The sequence below is a fragment of the Mizuhopecten yessoensis genome, unplaced genomic scaffold (genome assembly GCF_002113885.1).
Source record: "Mizuhopecten yessoensis strain PY_sf001 unplaced genomic scaffold, ASM211388v2 scaffold10903, whole genome shotgun sequence".
Classification (NCBI taxonomy): Eukaryota; Metazoa; Mollusca; class Bivalvia; order Pectinida; family Pectinidae; genus Mizuhopecten; species Mizuhopecten yessoensis.
In genome coordinates, this window is record NW_018408779.1 from 121391 (window position 1) to 127199 (window position 5809).

Consider the following 5809-nt stretch of genomic DNA (forward strand, 5'->3'; position numbering starts at 1 on the left):
TTTTTTTTGTGTTAATTCATGACTGCATTTACTGTCTAGACAGATGTTTCCACGGGATGATACTTTTCACAATTTTGCGGGTTGATATAGTGATTGTGAAAATATGATTCCACAGAATAATATGACAAGTGTATGAAATGATCCTCGATAACAAACTTCAAAATCGTAATGTCGTCATGAAATAGCGATAATGTGGTTATAACGATTCATCTACATCAACAGTAATACAAGGTGTAGATCATACGTGTCCTAGATCTGTTGATGATTAACACTACACTTGTTGCTACTCAATATGCTCTAATAAAGCGTATTCATTGGATGTTTTGACACTTTATATGCCCAGTGTCCCGCCTCTGTGTTAAAACACCGCAAAACTTTAGTTCCTTCACATGTCTAGAACACTAAGTTATAATGTGTGTAAACTTTTCTAACTGTGGGTCAAAATCACGAAAAATTGAAGCCGTAGTAAAATCATAATTTCCCGCAAATAATATTTCCATCAAAATACTGAACTAACATTCTCTAAATAACCAATTCAGTATTCATGAATGAAGCCTTACCTAACAAGCTTGGTGATACAACTGCAGCTCAGGAAATATATAGTAATTTACCGCAATAAGAATGCTGATAGTTTATCTATATTTAGAATTAAGAATGTTATCTTTACTTTAAATCCCTTTATATTTCAGAGGGATTTAAAGTTGAATTAATTCCCACAGGGGGGACTCATTCTGGAATTTAACTCTTCATCAAATTCCATAGATAACATTATCAACTTTGAAGTAACATTTCATAATCACAAATTCCAGTATTTGCAGTATTTAAGTTAACCCAAACAAGAAAAGTGTTGATAGAATAACCCAGAAAACTGTGTTTCAATTTCTACGGTAAATGAACTAAAATACACAAACAAAAAGAAACAATACATAAATTTGTAAAATGAAATTATTGTAAACCTTTAATTGATAAACTTAAATATTGTTTGGCCTGTTTGTTACTATTTTAGGTAACTGTGTGGTTTTGAGGAATCAAATTAAAATATTTGTGTTAAGAAATGCGTCGTTGATTTATCAGATGTTTTATTAAATGATAAAGTGTATGTTCATTTTGGCAATTAACCACATGCACAATGACCCCTTGCATTCACTAACCAATGATTGCAAACCTATTTAATATTGCCATGTAATATGTGTGTACATACATTTCCATTGTTAATTCCTTAGATATACCTGCCAACCAAAACAGTTGTTATAAACCAAAAGCTGCACCAACTAAAACTACATGTGAATGTTTTCCAATCAGAAACTGTTTTGGTCGTTATGTACGAGAAAATGGGAATCACTCACAAGATGACATCTCAAATTCAACTTCTCACGGAAATCCCTGAAATATATATGTCTTAAATAGAAGTTTGTCTCCAGTTGGAAATGGTAACCATAGAAACACTGAGTTTGTTCCTGTAGAAACAGCTGTTCCATCACTTGGTAAAATGAACCAAAAGAAACCACCCTAACAGATGACACACCTGCCTTTGTTTCAATCGTCTTTTAAACATTAAATGTTGATGGTTATGTAACACAGATTCAAACATATATCCAAGATGTGTGCTGTGGATTCCATTATCCATTTTTAACACAAATAACTGATTTAAACACAGATTTCTGTTTGTCTTCTTGCACAGTGGTGCCATAATCACTGAAGTGACCACAGAATGAATGAGGAAGACAGTAAATTACTTAATTCACTTGGAAGTGTATTCAATACAATGGTAATTTTTGTATCGACAGATTTATCTTTAACGGGAAATATATTTGTAGATCAGATTTGGGGAAATTTCAAGACTCTTGTATGTTTAATGCAAGCAAAAAGATTTTGGTTAATCTCAGACAAATTGCTCAATTATTTGCGAAAATTAATTATTTCAACAAATATTATATAGTAATGATGATTGTATTGAATTCCATAATGTGCATATTTTTAATTTGATCGCTGATTATGACAGAATCCTAAATTTAACTCTGATATTAATGTGTGGGTATACCGTAATCTCAAAAATGTTTGACACTCAATTGGTCCCAAAATCTTTATCAATCAGAGCAATAATTTACACAAAAATCTAACATTTACTTTATATCACAAACCTAACCATTTTTCAAATATCTTAAATAAGTCTGAAATAATAACAATTGTACGGCTGATTTTGACGATAAACCCTATCAGAAAGCATGTCAGGAATGCCATTGATTTTGACATTTCACAAGGAATTTTACTGTGACCAAGACAGAAATGTTGACAGACTAACAATTTACTATTGCAAAAACCCTTAAATATCTATCTCATAATTAACCCAAACATATTGACTAAAATTTGAGCGTGCAAATTGAAGTATTTAAACAGTTGCAGAACACATAACTTTAACTAAAACTTAAGTACGCTGCAGAATGTAAAAACAACCATGTATATTAATAATTGCAGAATATAATTTCAAATTATTTAGGAAATTGAATGCATATAATTGTACCTACATTTCAGTCCTGATACAAGCTCTAGGTCCCAGAGAGGAAAAGCAGCTGATGAGGCTGAGATGTTGTTTGTGTCACAGGACACATGGGCTAAAGATTGCTGTTTCTCTGACCTCCCCATGTAACAGCATCACAGGGTCACTGCATGGGACACCACACAGGGTCATTCATTTGTAATGAGTAAAGAAACCTGCATCTCAGGATCACTGCAGGGGATAGGTTACGTACTCCTTTTCAAGGAGTAAATCAAACTACAATTATCACTTAACCACTGTAGGGGAGCTGACAGGATGTTAATTCGTAACAATTATGTAGTAATAGGTAGTGATCACACTGACTTATGTTTTAGTTGCTAATTCCATTGTTTCTATCTCCTTGTTTGAGGTGGTTTTCCAGACCAGTTAGAAGCATGTAACCATTACTGTAGTGGGACTGGACTGTGTCGATCACTGGCGACCAGATAGCTTGATTGGTTCGAGTTTCCGTCTAGAGTTAGGAGGGTCCTGGGTTGGAACCCCAGTCTAGCCGTGCATTTCTCCTCTCCTGTTACAATCAGTAAGCCCATTTATTTGTTTTTACCTTAAGTCAAATTGTTTTAGCTAAAAATAGCACAGACTCGAAAGTGGTTGTAAATAAATTATTAACAAAATGAAGGAAGTAAAGTCATCCACTGGTTACACACTTTTCTACACCGTGTTGCTTCTTTTACAGGAAATGGTTATTAATGTAACATGCATGCCTTTACATGTATATCAATTTGTCAGATGAAATAACACAAGTACAAGAATATTACTGTATAGCAGGATCTTTATCATGAGAATGTTACTTTTGATATAAATTACATGATTGTGAGATTATGATCCGAAGAATAATATGACAAAAATAAACAGTGATAATAATCTTCATAACCATACTTTAGTCATGAAATAGCGAGTATGTGGTTGTGATGATTTATAAGAGTAATACAAGATGTTTGAAAATAGAGCAAGAGTTACTTAACATGCTGTATTCTATCATGTTTGCGATACAACAACACTTTTCATTGGTTAATGACCATGGATTATTGGACGATAGTCAATACGTGATCGTGTATTATTTCCAACAGACCAATGCTCTTCCAAAATCTTCCCCCGGAAATGCACTGGTAACAAGCTAGTCGCGGGGCTGGTTTCATTTGTTGAATGAGACCAGGCACCTGCACTTCCTTTTGTTTGTATGTAAAGATGTTATGGTGGAATATATAACTTAGGTAGTTAAGGGCAATCAATCAGAATCCTAATCGATAATCAGTTTGTTAAATCCCAAGTAGTATATAAACCGATTGATAATCGTTTGCATAATGGGTTTATAATTTTATGGGATTGAATACCAAAGTAAAATGAGAGCACTACTATTTCATCAATAGACAGAGTTGTTCATTAGACATTATATTTTGTTCTTTTATAATGAATGGATATCAAGCAAATATAATGCATTTTTATCAATCATATATATGTAACATCATAAGAATATGACTTTCAAAGCATACTTTACATGGAAGACATTGAAATACTTTGATTTCAATCATGAACCGATTAGATTGATTATGGAATTTGTAATCGATAATTGGAATCGGAAAGGCCCGGGCAAATGGATCAATTTTCGATTATAATCAATCATCAGCCCATCACTAACTCGGGGGTTTGAAAATGTTGATAAAATGATCAACTCAGGCCGCAAGCAGCCTTTGTTAAGTACTTTGTTCCGACATTTTCTCCCCTTCATTATATATATTCCACCATAATACGCACATACGTTGAATATTTTATGTACTAAATCATCTCGAATATTTAGTTCTTTCACATGGCTAGATCGCAAAACTAAAATTTGTGTAAATTCAATTTGCTAATTTTAAGTCAAAATCTCGAAAAGTTTTAGCTGCATTAATAACCTGTTACACTGTAGTGTGTTCAATGGTTTTTAGATCACTAATGAGTATCTTAGTTCATTAGTGGTAGTAAATCCCAGGGAGTATTAGATAATTTGCACTATTAGTGTTGTTTGTGTTGTCATTCACTGTAGGTCTGACCTCAATCCCAGGAAATAACAGTTCCAGAGATGAAAAGCAAGTCATTAGTGGTCAAAGGGTTTATGTCCTTGGTGTGGTCATTACCTGACCAATCTCTATTGACATCTTGTCTTGTCCACTCAAAATATCATTATCCCAAGGTCCTACCCTTAAATTATTAATAAAGTTAAACCACTGCCTGGAAACTGTCTACACACGTACATCAGACACTTGAGGTAGTGTTACAGTAAATATAACTGTGTTGGAACTGTCTACACATCAAACACTTGAGGTAGTGTTACAGTAAATATAACTGTGTAGGAACTGTCTACACAACAGACACATGAGGTAGTGTTAAAGTAAATATCACTGTGTAGGAACTGTCAACACAACAGACACTTGAGGTAGTGTTACAGTTAACTGTGTAGGAACTGTCTACACATCAAACACTTGAGGTAGTGTTACAGTAAATATAACTGTGTAGGAACTGTACATGTCTACACAACAGACACATGAGGTAGTGTTAAAGTAAATATCACTGTGTAGGAACTGTCTACACAACAGACACTTGAGGTAGTGACACAGTGTATATCACTGTGTGGGAACTGTCTACACGACAGACACATGAGGTAGTGTTACAGTAAATATCACTGTGTGGGAACTGTCTACACAACAGACATATGAGGTAGAGTTAAAGTAAATATCACTGTGTAGGAACTGTCAACACAACAGACACATGAGGTAGTGTTACAGTAAATATAACTGTGTAGAAACTGTCTACACAACAGACACCTGAGGTAGTGACACAGTGTATATCACTGTGTGGGAACTGTCTACACAACAGACACATGAGGCAGTGTTACAGTAAATATAACTGTGTAGAAACTGTCTACACAACAGACACATGAGGTAGTGTTACAGTAAATATCATTGTGTGGGAACTGTCTACACAACAGACACATGAGGTAGTGTTACAGTAAATATCATTGTGTGGGAACTGTCTACACAACAGACACATGAGGTAGTGACACAGTGTATATCACTGTGTAGGAACTGTCTACACAACAGACACATGAGGTAGTGTTACAGTATATATCACTGTGTAGGAACTGTCTACACAACAGACACTTGAGGTAGTGACACAGTGTATATCACTGTGTAGGAAATGTCTACACAACAGACACATGAGGTAGTGTTACAGTAAATATCACTGTGTAGGAACTGTCTACACAACAGACAC

At 34.4% G+C, this 5809-nt stretch overlaps 1 protein-coding gene across 4 annotated transcripts in view; it reads right to left on the reverse strand.

The window, feature by feature from the left end:
- LOC110463419 (hydroxysteroid 11-beta-dehydrogenase 1-like protein) overlaps positions 1 to 5809 on the reverse strand; it is a 114499-nt gene that overhangs the window by 76262 nt on the left and 32428 nt on the right. Inside the window, exon 1 of one of the 4 annotated variants that reach the window (XM_021518002.1) lies at positions 2526 to 2601. The exons of 2 other annotated variants lie outside the window; for them this stretch is intronic. The gene's annotated coding sequence lies outside the window, so the exon portion shown is untranslated. Of the gene's footprint in view, positions 1 to 2525; positions 2602 to 5809 lie in introns of those variants that run through there. One more of the 4 variants, XM_021518006.1, reaches the window with a different exon arrangement.